The sequence below is a fragment of the Phodopus roborovskii genome, unplaced genomic scaffold, assembly GCF_943737965.1.
Source record: "Phodopus roborovskii unplaced genomic scaffold, PHOROB, whole genome shotgun sequence".
Lineage (NCBI taxonomy): Eukaryota > Metazoa > Chordata > Mammalia > Rodentia > Cricetidae > Phodopus > Phodopus roborovskii.
Genome location: NW_026126571.1, coordinates 29,480,742 through 29,499,096, shown reverse-complemented (window position 1 = coordinate 29,499,096; position 18,355 = coordinate 29,480,742). Strand labels below are relative to the sequence as shown.

At 40.4% G+C, this 18,355-nt stretch overlaps 1 non-coding gene across 1 annotated transcript; it reads left to right on the top strand.

Annotated features, from left to right (window-relative positions):
• Window positions 1–9,130: 9,130 nt before the first annotated feature.
• Window positions 9,131–9,237, top strand: LOC127235903 (U6 spliceosomal RNA). The gene has a single exon (XR_007835742.1). It is a non-coding gene; the product is annotated as a U6 spliceosomal RNA (small nuclear RNA).
• Window positions 9,238–18,355: the final 9,118 nt, after the last annotated feature.

Here is an 18,355-nt window from a genome sequence, read left to right as displayed (position 1 = left end):
TACAGTGCATTTGACCACAGTCATCCTCAGTTCCTCCCCCAACTCCTTGCAGATCTGTCCCACCTCCTCACTCTCCCCATCCCCATGTCCTGTTTTTCTTTTCTTTTTTTAAATTTAATAACCATTGACAGTTTTTACTCGCCATACCTGCCATCCACTGGAGTGTGGGTGTTCTCCCAGGGCCAGCTGCTTCTTACCTGACTGGTTTCTGTGGGCGGGGCTGAGGGTAGGAAACAAGGAAGCCTAGTTTCCCAGAACTTGTAAAAGAGCTCACATTTTATGGTTGAATTTGTAAGAAGGAGGTTCTAGAAATATGTTGGATCTTATGAATTAATTCTCTTCACATAAATAATTCCAGTTTCCAGCTTTGTTACTGATCTGGTCATTTTATGTTCATCTGGCCACTGACAGCAGATTGTGTCACTGAGAAGGGGTTTAATAGTAGAGTCCCTCATCCACCAGCCCTGTTTCACAGTTGTATTTGAACTGGGGGATTCCTAGCACAGGTTGGCTAAACTCTAAATCAATTAAAAATGGTGTTGAGATACAGGCCTCAAACCTAGAAATTGCTCAACTGAGAATTTCAAGAAAAGAGGGTGGTCCTCAACATACGGGGCCAATTCCCTTTCCTCCTTTCCTATCCTTGCCTCTCTCACACACGCCAAGCTTCTTTAGATGTGGGCCAGGACCCAGTGCAGTATGGAAGAACTAAATGTGAAAATTGTAAAAAATTTGGGAACAATTCATGTTTCCATGACTGAAAATTCATGGAAATAGAATGCACAGTTAACCTGAAGTGTTTCTAGCTGTGTCGGATGGGTCGCATTGCGTGACTTCACTGCAGGTATGATTCCAAACATACAACATATACACTTCACACTGCACAAACTAACTCTTCACACAGCCACCAGAACTGCCTGATACATATCTGCTCAGATTCCAGGTCACTCAAGTCATGGATTGCAGGGTTTTTACTGATTGTGCAAAGTTCTTCCTTTGCAAAGACATAATGTTTTAGTTTAGAGCATTCATGCCAATTGAAATTGGCTCAGTAAATACATGCATTTAAATTATTTTATTTTTGTTCATTACTTTTTCTTGAACATATTGCACTTGAGTACTGTATTTACATCATTCCTGCCCCACATTCTCTTCTAACTCCTGTGTCCCTTTCAAATTCATGACCTGTTTTCATATATATGTATATATATATGTATATGTATATACACACACATATCCATGTATGTATCCACATATATAAGCTGCTGAATAATTTTAGTGTTGCTGATATGCATATGCTTAGGGCTGACTACTTGGATTGTAAGAGCATGAGGACCTGAATATCAGTCCATGAGGCAGTGTCAGGGAGCTGCACCCAGGAAGTCTTAACAATATGGTCAACTAAACAAAACCTTCACAATGACAATGAGCTGACACCCCAGTGTGAATGAGGAAATCTCACAAGGCCCCACCCTAGATGAAGGGCTACAGGCGATTAATGTCTGCCGAGAGGGAGAATCAGTGCAGGGGTCTGGGATGAGCTCCCTGATGAATCCCATTTGAATGGATGGCTTTGGAGGATGGGGTCTAAGGGGTGAGCCTTCAGCTGCCCCTGTGAGGAGCAGATGTACTTCTTCTTGTGGGCAATGAATGTGCTTGCTTCTTGAACTTTCACTTCAAAGGACTTATGTCACCTCCTAAGCATGTGTGTGCCCTCACTGTCTTGATGTTGGGGAAATGTTTATACTCTCTTTTGTTCCCAAGGTGTCCTTGTGAGTCAGCTGTTTATGATGCCCAGGGTGATAGAGTTGTGCTTCCCAGGCTTTCTTGACTTCTGTCATTGGTACTCCAGTGCACGTGAGGAGGGTGCAGTTAGCCAGGAAGGAGAGAAGTGTGGGTCTGTGCTTCATACTGTGCTTTAGGTAGTCTCTCCTCTGAGCTCTAACTCTGTCCATGCAGCCCCATGGGTTCACTCTGCTCCTGCTACAGACCTGTTTCATGCCTGCTGCTGGGAGAGGCATCAGTTATTGCTGTGACACTGCTACCCAGGCCTCATGATTTTCTCCAACACACTGTGTACCTGTATAAGCAATTCTCACATTAATTTTCCCATGCTTGAAATCCTGGTCCAGTTTCTCTTTCTGATCCTAACTGATGATGCTCATCTAGCTTCTCAGCAATTCTATTGATTAAAAGATAACTGTGCTCTAGAGGACAGAAGGAAGGGGAGGAGGTGGGCCAGCCGGAGGGCAGACGACAGGCACTAAAACATAGCTACGTGGGAGGAATGTGTGCTAGCGGTCCACGGCTCAGCAGAGTTAACCCCAGTCACGACATTCCATCATCTCTTTCATCACCAGAAGAGGCGACTGAAGGTTCCCAACTGAGATGATAAATACTTAAGGAGACCAGGATGCTGAGCTCCTTGACTTGCCCCAAACCCCAGGCATCGATTATCTATTTTCTGGGTTTAAGCGAACCCTCACCCCCAATGTTGCTACTTCTGTGTGGTGGATATTGTTGGAAGCTGGACGTGGAAAGGTACAAGGAGAAGAGAGAACTAATTGTGTGTTGTCTTGAAATTTGATGACTGAAAAAAAAAAAAAAAAAACAAAAGAAAAAAAAAAAAAAAAAAAAAAAAAAAAAAGAAAGGTGTCCTTCCTGCCCTGAGCTCTCAAAGAAGGTGACGACAGAGTCGAAATATTGCTTCCAGTAGTGCCTAATGCCAGATTCTTGGCTAACCTGAGCTCTGTCCATTATGATGGTAGCAAGTGAGGAGTTAAACTTGAAGCTTATGCAAGGTTGGCATTTTACATCAGAGCCCCTCTAGAAGTGCAGGCTGCTCTGAAGCAGAGAGAGCTGACTGAAGCTCTCTCAAGAGCTTCTGTGCCCTAAAATTCCTTAGATTTGGTATCACTATCGAACATTTTCAGCAGCCTCAGTTCAGGTTTTCAAAGTGGAGTGAAATGCCCCTGACTTGCAATAGCATTGACTGAATCAGAATGCCAGGTATTGCTCAGAGCCGCCACAATGTCTTGCCTACACCAGGAGTTTCTGATGGGAACTGATTTTAGAAATTGGATTAGGAGGGCCCTCATCGGATGCTGCTCTGTGCCCTGAGCAATGGTTCTTTAGGCAAAGCACAGTGTGGCCTCTACTTAGGCCCTGCATTGGCCTCATACAATTTGATGGATCGTTTAGCATTTATCAGCCTCTGAAGCTCCATGCCCAGAAGTGACATTTCCCTGGAATCAAAGTCTTTAAAAGCTTGCAGGAGCACTAGATGAGATGGGCGGGTGATTTATTGGGCTGCTAGGCGATTCGAAGTTTCTTTGACTGTGGCACAAATGCCGCTTAGTGCCCTGGATGATGATAAATGATGCTCTTGTAAGAGTGTGACCTCAGAGAAGGTCTGCTTCAGTGTGGTGAGCAAGGCAATTTCCTTGGTATAGAATAAAGTTCCCAGCACTTTCTCCTTTGAAGGGAAGTCATGGACCCTTTGAGGATTGAGTGAAATATAAAACTATGGATCCTTTCACTTGAAAAGTACATTTGTGAACTGGGAAAATGGCTCAGGCAGCAATGTGCCTGACATACAACCATGAATATATGAGTTCAAATCTCCAGTATCCATGCAAGAGCTGGGAACAATGGCTTATGTTTGTCTTCCCAGCCTTGTGTGGGAAGCAAAGCAAGGCAGATCCTGTTAGCCAGCAGACCCAAGACAAGGCAATGAACTCTAGGTTTAGGGAGAAACCATAAAGTGGAGGGTGACTTTGACCTGTGCTCTTCAAATATAAGATACATATGTGCGTGCACATACGACACTTTTACATCACACACACACACACACACACACACACATTTGCACATAATTATATATTCAGGGTCTGTAGGAACTGTGGGCTGCAAATGAAGGATTGACAAAATAGATTACATCCTGCTTATGGATGCTGGAGAATTTGGTAGACATCCTGTGCTGGTTTGGCCTTCAGGAATATGTGTTCTGTGTATACTGGAAAGCTGCTAAAGGCAGTATATGATCACAGCAAGTCAGTATGTGCTAAGACAAAAACCTCCTCAGCTTCGCTGGTGAACTTACTTATTTTATGTGTGTGTGCACACGTGTGCACTTGTCATGGCATGCATGTGGAGGTCAGAGAAAAACTTGTGGGAATCACTCCTCTCCTTCTACCATGTGGGTCCCAGGGTTGGAACTCGGGTTGTTGGGCTTAATGGCACTGCCTTTACCTACTAAGTCATTGTGCTAGCCCCCATGGGGTAGCTGTCTTGCAGATAGCTGAATTTAATGCTGTCTGATGTATTTGCATTGTATTTTAGACACTTCTATGTGGTTTGCTTCCCTACCACAGTCCAGAAACATTCGGAACTTACCTGCAGCTTCATCTTTCCTAACCTTACATGTCTGTTCTTCCTCTTCTGTGATAGCTCACAGCATCTTACACAGCTGGCAGATCCCACTGTGGTGTCTTCTCATCCTGTCTCTTTGTTGGCCTCTGCTCTGTGGCCTCCTTTGTGGCTCCTCATCAGCCTATGTCGTAAATGTTCTGTGCCCTGGAACCTTATTTCATATTGCTATTCTCTAGAATATTTTGTTGCTTTAAGGCTCACTTGGATACTGGTGTCTCTAACACTGGTCAGCATGGTGAATTGTGTTCCATGAATCCAGCCAATTACTTCAGATATATAGGTGGGTAAATGATCATTTGCATACAGATGAAGCAAATTGCCATAAGGGCTATTTTTTTTTCTGAGATAAAGGAGCCTAGAGGAGATGCACTTTGGAGTTCAGGAGAGGAACACAGTGTTTGGCTGGACATTTGTGACACACCCTTAGTGCTTTTTACAACTTACCTTATCTTCTCAAGCAAGCCCATCTGACAGAATTCTAGCTTCTGAACCTATAGCACCCCCTCCCCGGCTCTCTCCATGAGCTTTGCAGCAGACCAAAGCAACTACACTTCTCAAGTGTAAGAACAGTAGTTCCCCTGATGCTCTTCTGGGCTCTTCTGTGACATTTTAAACATCTTTCTGCAGCACCCAAGGTGACTTCGTAACATAGCCATAACACATACTACTAGTTTCCAACTAAAACTAGGGCCTTCTCACTGTTGGAAAGAAAGGAAAACAGAAGCTTCCTTCCATACCTCTGTTTCTTGCCAGCAGCTTTGTTCTACATTCTTATGTGTGAGTGTGCGCGTGTGCACGTGTGTGTGTGTTTGTGTGTGTGTGTGTGTGTGTGTGTGTGTGTGTGTGTGTGTGTATGTATGTATGGAAGCCAGAGATCAATGTATAGTGTCTTCCTCAGTCTCTTTCCACCATACATTTGGGACAAGGTCAGTCATGGACCTTGTTGCTTACTGGCTTAGCAAGCCCCTGGGATCTGCCAACTCTGTTTCCCCAGGACTGGGATTATAGTTTGTTGTTGCCATGCCTGCCTTATTTATGTGGGTGCTGGGGATCAAACTCAGTCCATGTGCTTGCACTCTTATGGCTAGATCCACCTCCCTAGTTTGCTATCTCCTGCTCTCAGATTCAGTTAATGGCTGTGGGTTTGAATGATAACGTCCCCCATAGTCTTGGGGCTTTGAATATATGGTCCCTGGTTAGTAGTGCTGTTTGGAGAGGCTTAGGGCCTGGTTGGAGGAAGTGTCTCACTGGAGGTGATCTTTAAACTCTCAAAACCCACGTCAAGTTTGATCTCTCTCTGTTCCCTGCATGTGGTTTGAAATGTGGGCCCTCAGCCATTCCTGTTCCCAAGTCTGCCACTTGCTGCCATGATTACTTTCCATGATGGACTTTCAGCCTTGAGGAAGCCCAGATAAAGTCTTCTGTATGGTTGCCGCCATTGTGGCATTTATCAGAGCAATTAAAAAGCAACTAATACAGTGGCTTGCTTTCTATTTTCTTTTATAATACGTGCAGCTTAACTCCTTTGGGACTAGGGAAGAGTTCTAGGGAAATTATAAGACAGATTCACTATTTCCCCCATGTATGCTGATTTACCTCTCCAGTCAGGTATAGGTTCTTTGGGAACAGGGAACCAGTTAACACCATCTACAGCCTCCTCCCCTCCCCCAACTCTGGCCTTCTGCACTAATCTACTGGCTGCATTCAGCCTGCTTCAAGTTCAGGGAGGTCAGAAGGAGTTAGAGGCTAGGAAGCGTCTCTCTTAGTGTAGAACTGTGAGGCATGATGAAGGAAGGAATGAAGAACTTCCAGCCGTAAAAGAGATGTGCCAATGCAGATTTCCAATTTGGGCAGAACTGCATCATTCTAATGAATTTTGAAAACTATGGCAAGCTAACTTCATTGCTTTTGGGTTGGTAATTGACAAAATAGTGTCTCAGTTGCTTTCAAGAATAAATATAATTTCCCAAAGTGCTTAGCTGTCTTGTAGGATGTAGACAGGAGAATCAACCTTAATAGAAAATAATGATATTCCTAACTAGAATGGACAACATGCAAGGTAAACTCTTGCCTGTCTGCCTTTCCCCTGATAGACCTCTTCTGCTCAGCTTTGTCTGATATACAGTATAGTGGCAAGTCAAAGAATATAACAGAGAATTTCTTGCTGTTTTAGACTCCCCGCTCAGCTGTAAACATAGCCATTTAAAATGAGGTGTGAGGCTTGGCCCTCAGTGGTGCTGCACTCAGGAGCGGAGAACAGACTTTACAACATCCTTGCTTCAAAGTGTTGTCCTAGGAAAACAGAAAGCAAATGCCTGCCAGGTTATGGCCCAGAGCTCCTTTGCTAATGTGAGTACAAGTGAACTGCCAGGCACAAACTGTGCACTGAGCTTAGCTCTCTGAATGTAGGAAGCAATTTCAGCAAGTCTTGTAATTTCAAGTTGTTAATTCTAAGACAACCGAGCAACTTTATTCATCCTCAACAGAAATAGTCTATTTTTACCCTGATTAACAGTGTTAAAGGGCTTGTTGGAATGAGGACCATAATGGCAGATACAATATAAAAGTACACAAGATGAAGTCTATAAATATGTATAAAATGCATAAACATAAAATACATACAGTATATTTAAAATGCATATAAAGTATAAAGCTTCTTTTCTCCTCAAGTGTAGAATCAGAGAACTAGGGCCAAATGTGAGATTTTGTTTTACTTTGTAGACAAGTACAATCACACCACAATGTGGTTCATTGGAGTAAGATAAATAGATTGTAAAGTTTCCCATCATGACTTTTTCAAGTGTGCAGGTCATTGGATTTCGTACATTCATAATGTTGAGTGACCATTGCTACCATCCATCTCTAGACCTCTTCATCTTATGAAATAAAAGCTCTTTGCCAACTAAACCCTGGTTCCCCATTCTCTCCAGCCCCCAGTAACACAATCTTTTCTACACTTTTTACTAAGGACGGCAAGGAGCCCATTTGCTTTTGTGAATGGCTTATTTCAGTATAATGTCCTCAAGTGCATCCATCTTCTATCATGATTCCCTTCCCTGTTACGACTCTACAGCACGGGCAGGTCACATCCTGCTTACCTGTCGATGGTATCTGGGTAGTGTCTGTAGTTTTTGGCACAGCACCATGGTCTGTTTCCATCACACAATGCAGGCCTCCAGTCTTCCCTTTGCTGCCCACAGTTTTTACTTTACTGGGCTTTCTGTTTGTTTTCAGGGTCCCATGAGCCTTTGAGATAATGGCATGCATGTCTAATTTAGGGTTGAGCAGACAATTGTCACTTATAATTAGCAACATGAATCTGCATGGGAGCCATCTCAAGGATAAGATAATTAGTATTATATTAGCTTTTATTTTTGTTTTAATTGATATTGCTTAAGAATTTCATACATGCATATAACTTGTTTTGATCAAATCTAAGCCGTTCCCTTTCCTCCAACCCCTACCCTACCCCTTTACCACTTTTCCCTCCTAGAGTCAATGCTTGGCTTAAAATGCACCAAGTCCAGTTAGTGTTGCCAGCATGTGCATGCGTGTAGGACCATCTACCAGAAGACAGGTAACATCTCAGGAGCTGCATCCTTGAGGAAGATGGATTCTTTTTTGCACAGCAGCTATCAATTGCCAGAGTTCCTTAGGTAGGGGTTTAGGTTTGATGAAGCTCTCCCCTATCTCTTATGGGATTTTGGCTGATTTGATAATGCATAGGTCTTGGGCATATAGTGTGGATCTTGTGAATTCTATGTGCGATGGCCCTGTCATGCCTCTAAACACTGTTTTGCTACAGATGTCTACTACTTCTCGCTCTTATGATCTTTTGGCCACTCTTTCAGCAGTGATCCCTGAGTCTGAGGAGTAGAAAGTGTGATACAGCTGTCCCATGGAGAGATAAGTACTCCACAGTCTCATAATCTCTGTATGTTGTTGTTGGTCTTTGTATTAATTGCCATCCAATATAAAAAGAAGCTTTATTACCAAGGCTTGAGAGATGCACTAAGCTATGTGTTTACAATAATTCATTAGGAGTCAGTTTAATACTATGCTCATTTAGCAGAACAAATAGTATCCTCTGAAGGGTGTGTGATTACCTAACAGGTTCTTGAAATCCAATAGGAAATAGTTGCTCCCATAGTAATTGTGCCACTATTGCCCCAGTGGGCATATCTTGCCAGGCCAGTCACTATTGACAATCACAAGTTTCACAGGTGGGTAAGACTGTTGGTTATTTTTCTTCCCCAGAAGCATGTCAATACCTTCCAGCACGATGAAAACTTGCTAATAAGCCAGTGTCAGCTTAATTCCCCCAATGTGTGTTGTCTTCAGCAATAAGATCTTACCATCAAGTTCTAGAGGGTACCCAGTAGCAGTGCAATGGACTGTGATGTTTGAGGGCAATAGGATGTCTATTTTATTTTTTGAGGTTTTTTTTTTTCTATGTAGCCTCATCTGGCACCATCTCCCAGTTCTCCGGTTTTCTGGCTTTAGTCTTCTGATTGCTGAGATGATAGACATGTACTTTCAGTCTGGGTATCATTTTGACTTTTTTATCCTAATGGTTAATGGTGATGAGCATCTCTTTTGTGTTCACTGGCCATTTTCTATCTTCTTTGGAGGAATACCTGTTGTGATGGCTAATCCTGTTGTCAACTTGATTACATTTGGAATTAAAACTCCCAAAATGGTGCTCACTTTGGCAGCACATACACTAAAATTGGAACGATACAGAGAAGATTAGCATGGCCCCTGCGCAAGGATGACACGCAAATTTGTGAAGCGTTCCATATTTTTGCCAACAACAAACCTAAAACAAGCATCAACAATCAATGGTCCTTACTCACCCTCAACATTAATGGTCTTAACTCACCTATAAAAAGACACAGGCTAACAGAATGGATACGAAGACAGAATCCATCCTTCTGCTGCATACAAGAAACACATCTTAGATTCAAAGATAGACATTACCTCAGGGTAAAGGGTTGGGAAAAGATTTTCCAATCAAATGGAACCAAGAAGCACGCAGGCGTGAGTATCCTAATATCTAACAAGTTAGACTTCAAACCAAAATTAATCAAAAGAGATGAAGATGGTCATTTCATATTCATTGCAGGAGAAATCCATCAACACAAAGTCTCAGTTCTGAACATCTATGCCCCTAATACAAAGGCACCCACATTTGTAAAAGAAACACTGCTAAAACTCAAAGCTCATGTAAAGCCTCACACACTTATAGTGGGAGACTTCAATACACCACTCTCAACACTAGACAGGACCACAAATCAGAAACTCAACAAAGAAAAAAAGAAAAAACAGAAGTTATGTCTCAACTGGGGTTAAGAGACATCTACAGAACATTCCATCCAAACACAAAAGAATATACCTTTTTCTCTGCTCCACATGGTACCTTCTCTAAAATTGACCACATACTAGGTGGCATAACAAACCTCAACAGATACAAGAGAATAGGAATCATCCCCTGTATCTTATCGGACCACCATGCTTTAAAATTGGAATTCAACAACAACACAAATAGCAGAAAACCTGCAAACTCATGGAACCTGAACAATGTGCAATTGCACCACACCTGGATCAAAGAAGAAATACAGAAAGAAATTAATGACTTTCTAATATTCAACGAGAATGAGGATACAACATACCCGAACTTATGGGACACCTTGAAAGCAGTGCTACGAGGGAAGTTCATTGCACTAAGTGCCCATATGAAGAAAACAGAGGATAGTCACATAAGCGAATTAACAGCACAACTGAAAGCCTTAGAACAGAGAGAAGTGAACTCACCGCAGGTGAACAGACACCAGGAAATAATCAACTTGAGGTCTGAAATCAACAAAATAGAAACAATACAAAAAAATCAATGCAACAAAGAGTTGGTTTTTTTGAGAAAATCAACAAGATAGGCAAACCTTTATCCAAACTAATGAAAAAGCAGAGAGAGAACATGCAAATTAACAAAATCAGAAATGAAAAGGGGAACATAACAACAGACACAGAGGAAATCCAGACAATTTTCAGGTCATACTTTGAAAACCTGTACTCCCAAAAAATTGAAACAGAAGGTTCATTGCCAAACTCTTTTTTATGAGGCCACATTAACCTTGGTAACCAAGCCTCACAAAGACACAACTAAGAAAGAAAACTACAGACCAATATCCCTGATGAACATCGATGCAAAAATACTCAATAAAATACTGGCAAACCGAATTCAAGAATACATCAGAGAAATTATCCACCATGACCAAGTAGGCTTCATCCTTGGAATGCAGGGATGGTTTAACATATGAAAATCTATCAATGTGATCCATCATATAAACAAACTGAAAAAGAAAAACCATATGATCATCTCCCTAATGCCGAAAAAGCCTTTGACAAAATTCAACACCCTTTCATGATAAAGGTCTTGGAGAGATCAGGGATAACAGGAACATACCTAAACATAATAAGAGCAATATACAGCAAACCAACTGCCAACATCAAACTGAATGGAGAGAAACTTAAGCCAATTCCTCTAAAATCAGGAACAAGACAAGGCTGCCCTCTCCATATTTCTTCAATATCATACCAGAAGTTCTAGCTAAAGCTATAAGACAACAAAAGGAGATCAAAGGGATCCAAATTGGAAAGAAAGAAGTCAAACTGTCTCTATTTGCAGATGATATGATAGTTTACATAAGCGACCCAATAAACTCTACCAGGGAACTCCTACAGCTGATAAACACCTTCAGCAAACTAGCAGGATACAAGATAAACTCAAAAAAAATCAGTAGCCCTACTTTTTTCAGACGACAAAGAAACAGAGAAAAAAAAAATCAGAGAAACATCACCCTGTACAATAGCCACAAGCAACATAAAGTATCTTGGTGTAATGCTTACCAAACAAGAAAAAGACCTATATAATAAGAACTTTGTGGCTCTAAAGAAAGAAATTAAAGAAGATACCAGAAAATGGAAAGATCTCCCATGCTCTTGGATAGGTAGGATAAACATAATAAAAATGGCAATATTGCCAAAAGCAATCTACAGATTCAACGCAATCCCCATTAAAATCCCACCACAATTCTTCACCGACCTTGAAAGGATAATAATCAACTTTATATGGAAAAACAAAAGACCCAGGATAGCCAAAACAACCCTATACAATAAAAGAACTTCAGGAGGCATCACCATTCCTGACTTTAAGCTCTACTAAAGAGCTATAGTTCTGAAAACAGCCTGGTATTGGCACAAAAATAGACAGGTAGACCAATGGAATTGGGTTGAAAATCCTGATATTAACCCACACACCTATGAACACCTGATTTTCGACAAAACAGCTAAAATTATACAATGGGGCCAGGACAGCATCTTCAACAAATGGTGCTGGCACAATTGGATGAGGGTGTGTAGAAGACTGCAGATAGACCCATATCTGTTGCCATGCACAAAACTCAAGTCCAAATGGATCAAAGACTTCAATATCAATCCAGCCACATTGAACCTCTTAGAAGAGAAAGTAGGAGGTACCCTTGAACAAATTGGTATAGGAGACCACTTCCTGAACACAACTCCCGGGGCACAGACACTGAGAGAAACAATTAATAAATGGGACCTCTTCAAACTTAGAAGCTTCAGTAAGGCAAAGGACACAGTGAACAAGACCAAACGGCAGCCCACAGACTGGGAAAAGATTTTCACCAATCCTATATCCGACAAATGGCTGATCTCCAAAATATACAAAGAACTCAAGAAACTAGTCAACAAAACACCTATTAAAAATGGGGTACAGAACTGAAGAAAGAATTCTCAATAGAGAAAATCAAAAAGGCTGAAAGACACTTAATAAAGTGCTCCACATCCTTAGCTATCAGGGAAATGCAAATCAAAACAACTTTGAGATACCATCTTACTCCTGCCAGAATGGCTAAAATTAGAAATGAGGACTCATGCTGGAGAGGATGTAGAGAAAGGGGAACACTCCTCCACTGCTGGTGGGAGTGCAAATTCGTACAGCCATTTTGGAGATCAGTATGGTGGTTCTTCAGGAAAATGGGAATTAGTTTACCACAGAACCTGGCAATCCCCTCTTAGGCATATACCCAAAGGAATCACATCCATGTAACAAAGACATCTGTTCAACTATGTTCATAGCAGCACTATTTGTAATAGCAAGAACCTGGAAGCAACCTAGATGCCCCTCAAGTGAAGAATGGTTGATGAAGATGTGGCACATCTACACAATGGAATACTACTCTGCAGAAAAAAATAATGGTATCTTGAAATTCACAGGCAAGTGGATGGCACTTGAAGAAACCATCCTGAATGTGGTAACCCAGTCACAAAAAGAGGAACATAGTATGTACTCACACATATATGGATTTTAGTCCTAGATCACAGGACCACCAGCCTATAATTCACACTACCAGAGGAACTGGGATACAAGGTGTATTCTAAGAGATTCATATAAAGTTCCTCACAGAAGCAGGAAGGGACAAGTACCCCAGGGCACATGGGATGTGGGGGGGCAGTGAAAGGAGAGAGAAATAGGAGAAAGTGAGGGGCAGGAGAGGAAAACATGTGCAACTAACTAGGAAGATTGAGTCCAGCTAGGAATAGAGGACAGGAGAGAGAGAGAGAAAGAAAGAAACAGAGAGAGAGAGAGAGAGAGAGAGAGAGAGAGAGAGAGAGAGAGAGAGAGAGAGAGAGAGAGACCATAAAAGAGGGAGCCAATATTGGTTTGAAGAGAAAATTGAACCCAAAGAAAGGTCTAGAGACCTACAAGACTGCCGCCAACTAACAATTTGAGCATCTATGGAAAGGCTATCACAAATGCCCTTCCTGGAGAGTGAGATCAACAACTAACTTATCCATGGAGCCCTCGTCTAATGCCTGTTGGAAACAGTAGCAAACACCCATACATAAACACTGAGTCGAACTAGAACTCAGATGCAGATGGAGAGGACAAGACCAGGTTGCAGAAACACATAGAGACAGCTGACCTGAACAAGGAGAATCTAATGGGCTCCCAGACTGATAGCTGGGAAGCCAGCATGGGACTAACTCAGGCCCCCCTGAATATGGATTTCAGCCAGAAGGACTGAGCAGTCTAAGGGACCTCAGACAGTGGAGCCAGGATGTATCCCTGGTGCACAAAAGGACCTTGTGAACACATCCCCCATGGAGGGATAACTGCCTTAACCTAGAGACAGGAGAGAAGGCCTAGTCCTTACTTCACATGACCTGTCAGATCTACATGACCCCAACTGGATGGCATTCCCCTACATATGGAATTGGTGTGGGGGGATGGGAGGGGAGGGTGGTTAGAGTGCATGTGAGAGGGCAGAGAGGGTGAAAGTGAGGTAGGGAGGGAGGGAGAGGGAACTGGGATCGACATGTTAAATAATAAATTAAAAAAAGAATTACTGCCATGATGCTGTGTAAATTTAACACTTTATTTGATTAAAAAAAAAATAAAACTCCCAAAATATGAGAGTTTCTTTCTTTCTTTCTTTTCTTTCTTTCTTTTTTTTTTTTTTTTTTTTTTTTTTTTTTACATAATTTGAAATGGGAAGATCTACTTCTAACCTAGAACTTTAGGGTAGGAAGACACACCTTTAATACAGATCTTTTGAGGAGGAAAAGCCCACCTTTAATGTGGGTCATGACTTCTGCTGGGAGCCCATATAAGGACATGGGAGAAGGAAGCTCTTCTCTTTGTCTGCTTGCTCTTGCTTGCTAGCAAGTCCATTTCTTTGCTAGCATTAGAGCCTATTTTCCAGGATTCTGGTGTATACCAGTGGAGACATCCAGCCTCATTGACTAAACAACTACTGGATTCTTGGGCCTCCCATTCATAGGCAGCCATTGCCTGTTTTAAGTTTGTCTTTCTACTGTGCTGATACTGTCTTTTAATATGTGAAATTTATAATTTTGGTTAAATCTGATTTCTCCACTCTCTCTCTCTCTGCATGCATCTTTGGTGTCATTCAATTATCATCATGAAACTTTCCACCTATTTCTGTAATGTTAGCTGAAGGTCCATTTTCATCTTTTGCTTGAGGATAGCTAGTTTCCCTAGTGTTTGGTGGATGTTATGTCCTCATAGAATAATTTTAGAAGCCTTGTAAATATCTTTGGGCCCCATATGTAAGGGTGTATTTTAGGATATTGCTGTTAATTAATTGCTATTAGTGTTAACTTACTAATTATTTAAATCCATTATTAATAAATAAATTATTAGGACTGTTAATGTCAGCACCATACTGTTTTGATTGTTGTAATATTGCAGTACATTTTAAAAACCAGCAACTGTGAACTCTCTTTTTTCCTTTTGAAATGATTTTGGTTATCTGAAAGTCCAAACACATTTTAGGGTAGTCATTTTTTAATCTATATAAAATGTATCTGGGATTTTTACAGGTAGTTACACATTTCAAGTTGCCTTCCAATCCATGAGTGTGGGATACATTTCCATTTATGTAGAACATATTTCAGAAATGTTTTGTGGTTTTCCACATAAATCTTTCATCTTTTTGTTCAAGTTAATTCCTAGGTATTCACCCTCCTCTCTCCTCTCCCTCACCTTACCTTCTGTGCCTATGTGTGCTTGAATGTCCATTATGGGCATTCAGGAGCCCACAGAAGCCGGACAAGGTGTCAGGTCTCCAGGAACTGGAGTTAGAGATGGTTACAGAGCCACCACTTGAGTCCTGGGAACCAAACATGGATCCTCTGCAGTATATGCTCTTAATTGCTGAGCCATCTCTCCAGCCAGGGTATTTTAATCTTTTTGATGCTAAGTGGGATTATTTTTGTAACATCTTTTCATATTATTCTCTTACTGTATACAAATACAACTGATTTTTGTGTGTTGACCATCTTGCTCCTTTGACAAGTTCATGTGTAAGTTCCAATATTAGTTTTAATTTCAGTCTTTTACCCTGGATAATGCTTTTTGGAGGTTTTATATGTGTAGGATTTGTTGTTGTTATGCTAAGATAGTTTCTATCTAGTTTTACTTTGTTAAGGCTTTTTATCAGGAAATCTGTTTGATGTTTTTTTGGAAGTTTTGCTGCAATAATTAAGGTAATTAGGCTATCCTCCTTCTGTTATGGCTGGATAATGGTCAACTTAAAAATCTAGAATCAGCTAGGAAGAGAGTCTCAACAAGGAATTGCCTAGAACAAATTGCCTGTTGTCATGTCTGTGACTGACTTGCTTATGTTCACTGATGTGAGAAAACCCAGCTCACTGTGGGTGGCATCATTCCCTGGGTTTGGATCTTAGACTGTAAAAGAGCAGAGAGAATGAGCTGAGTAATAACAATGCATGGTTGTATTTTTTCTCTGCTCTTGACCATGGATGTGATATGAACTAGCTATGTTAATTCCTGCTGCCTGTGTGTTTGCTTTTTCTATTACTGAGACTAGGATATTATAGTCAACCACCATTATTGTAAACTTTCTTATTTTCCTCTTCAATTTTGTCAGGGTTTGATGTTTGTATTTGGATAGTTTCTTATTAAAGATATGGTTGATTAGTTATGTCTTCTTGATACATTAACAGCTAATTCATATCTGTCCTTGGCCTTCTATCACTTAAATATTTGAAATATATTTGATCTGGTATCCACATAGTCACATTTGTCTTCTTTTGGTTTTAGCTCACTTTTTTTGGTAGTGAAATGTTGACATACTTTATCATTTTCTTTTGTGTATATTCTATAGCTATTTTCTTTGTAGTTGCCTTGGAGACTACATTTAGCATTCAGAACTCTTAACATAGTAATTAGAATTTATAGTCATTTCCTTTCAGTGTCGTGCAAATGCTTTGCCCCTTAACAGCTCCACCTCATGTCTTTCAATTATGTTCATGCCACAGAATTACATTCTTAGGTATCACTTATTTGAAAACATACTTCTTTTTAAATGTGAGAGTGTTGCAAATTATGCAGGAAACACAGTGTGGAGTTACAAACCAAAATTACATTAATGCTAGCTTTTAGATTAGTCTTTTAAAAAACCCATTGATATCTTAAGTCATACAGAAAGCAAAAACAAAGCTACCAACTATGATTAGTTAAACACTAGCCTTTGTGATTGCCCATGGGCTTAGCTTTATCTAGGTCTTCATATTGTCCTATGGTTTTGAATTACGGTCTAGTGTCTTTTCATCTTGCCCTTGTGAGCATTTCTCAGAAGGTCCAATTGCATGAAGTCATTATTTCCATCTATCCTGGGATGCTCTATAGAATCTAGCTGCTTTCAAATTTGTGTTGTTTTTGCTCCAACATGCTGAGTTTTCATCATGTCAAGCTCTGCTTCATGCTTTTTGGATGTAGGAATTTTGTTTGATCATTTTTTTTCTTCTAGTATTAAGAATTAATCATTCTGGTACCTCCTTGCAGTGGAAGTTTCTGATGGGAAATTACTGTTAATATTATTAAAAGGTGTTCGTATGTGGCAAATTACTTCTTACTTTTTGTTGTTGAGAGTCTCTAGCTTTCCACAGTCTGATCATTGTATGATGTGGTGTGCATCTCTCCAGTTCATCTTACTTAGAGTTTGTTCCATACCTTGGATGTTTATATTCTGGTCACTCCTCTTGAATATTTCTTTACACTTTCTCTTGCTCTTCTCCATCTGATATCCTGTAATTAATACCTTAGTTCCTATAAGTTTTCCACATGTGCTGTTGGTTGTGTTTACTTATATACTTTTTCTTTCTATTCCCGACACTTAATAATTTCTAAGATCTGATCTTCATGTTCACTAAATTTTTCTTCTTCTCACTTAAGTCTACTTTTGAATCTTTCTAGTGCTTCTGACTATCAGTTATTACACTTTTCAGCTCTATAAATTCCTCTTCACTTTCTTTTAGGTTAATGTCTCTTTTAACATTTCCACTGTTTGTCATTTTCTTGATTTCTTCTGAGTCTTATCTTGGTTTCTCAAGCATCTTTAAGTGAGGTATTTTAAAGCCTTTATCTAGTAGATCTCCCATCAAGTCTTTTTCAGAGATAATATATATTAGTTACTTTTTCATTTGACTGTACTATACTTATTTGTGTGCCTTCTGATATTTTGTAGAAATTAGACACTTAAATCTAGTAATATTATAATTCTGGAACTCTAGCCCTCATTATTCTTCAGAGTTTGATAATTTTGTTTTTAAAAAATTATTATTGTTGCCAGGCAATGGTGGCGCACACCTTTAATCCCATCACTCTGGAAGCAGAGGCACGTGAATCTCTGTGAGTTTGAAGCCAGCCTGGCCTATAAAGCTATACAGAGAAACCCAGTCTCAAAAAATAATAATAAGCAACCAAAAAAATTATCATTGTAATCTATTTGTGCTCTATGGTCAGCCTGAAGTATAAACTTAAAATTATCTGTAGTAATTTATGAGGATCATGTATGATAACCTGATGATTTTCTGTTTATGCAATCGTTTTTGAATTTCCTAATATTTAATACCTGGTTATTGAAGTGGGGAAAGGAAAAACACAGTGGGGAATAGAATTCATTGTTTAAGTCCCCTGGAAGTCACTTCCATCAGAGCAAGAGAGACTTAAAATAATAGTCCAACAATGTGACAGGTCCAACTGCAGTTGCTGTTTTTTCTTTGTATTTGAGGCCAGGAGCCATACTCAGTGGCCAGAATATGGTTCTCTACACTCAGAGATCAGATTAATTTCTGTCCATGTCAGTGCAGTGTTGAAGCTGCTCCAGTTTAAAAATGTGGTTGGCTGCCATGGATGGGACTGTGAGTGAGAGATGGGTAGCTGCTGCTGTGCTAAGAGCTGAAGTGACTGTATTAACAGTTTGCTGTGTAAGTCTTCCCTGTGGTATAAGCCTTAAGTAGGCTTCAGAGGAGGAATAATTACAGCAGACTTTTGTCAATGCATTGTGGTCTA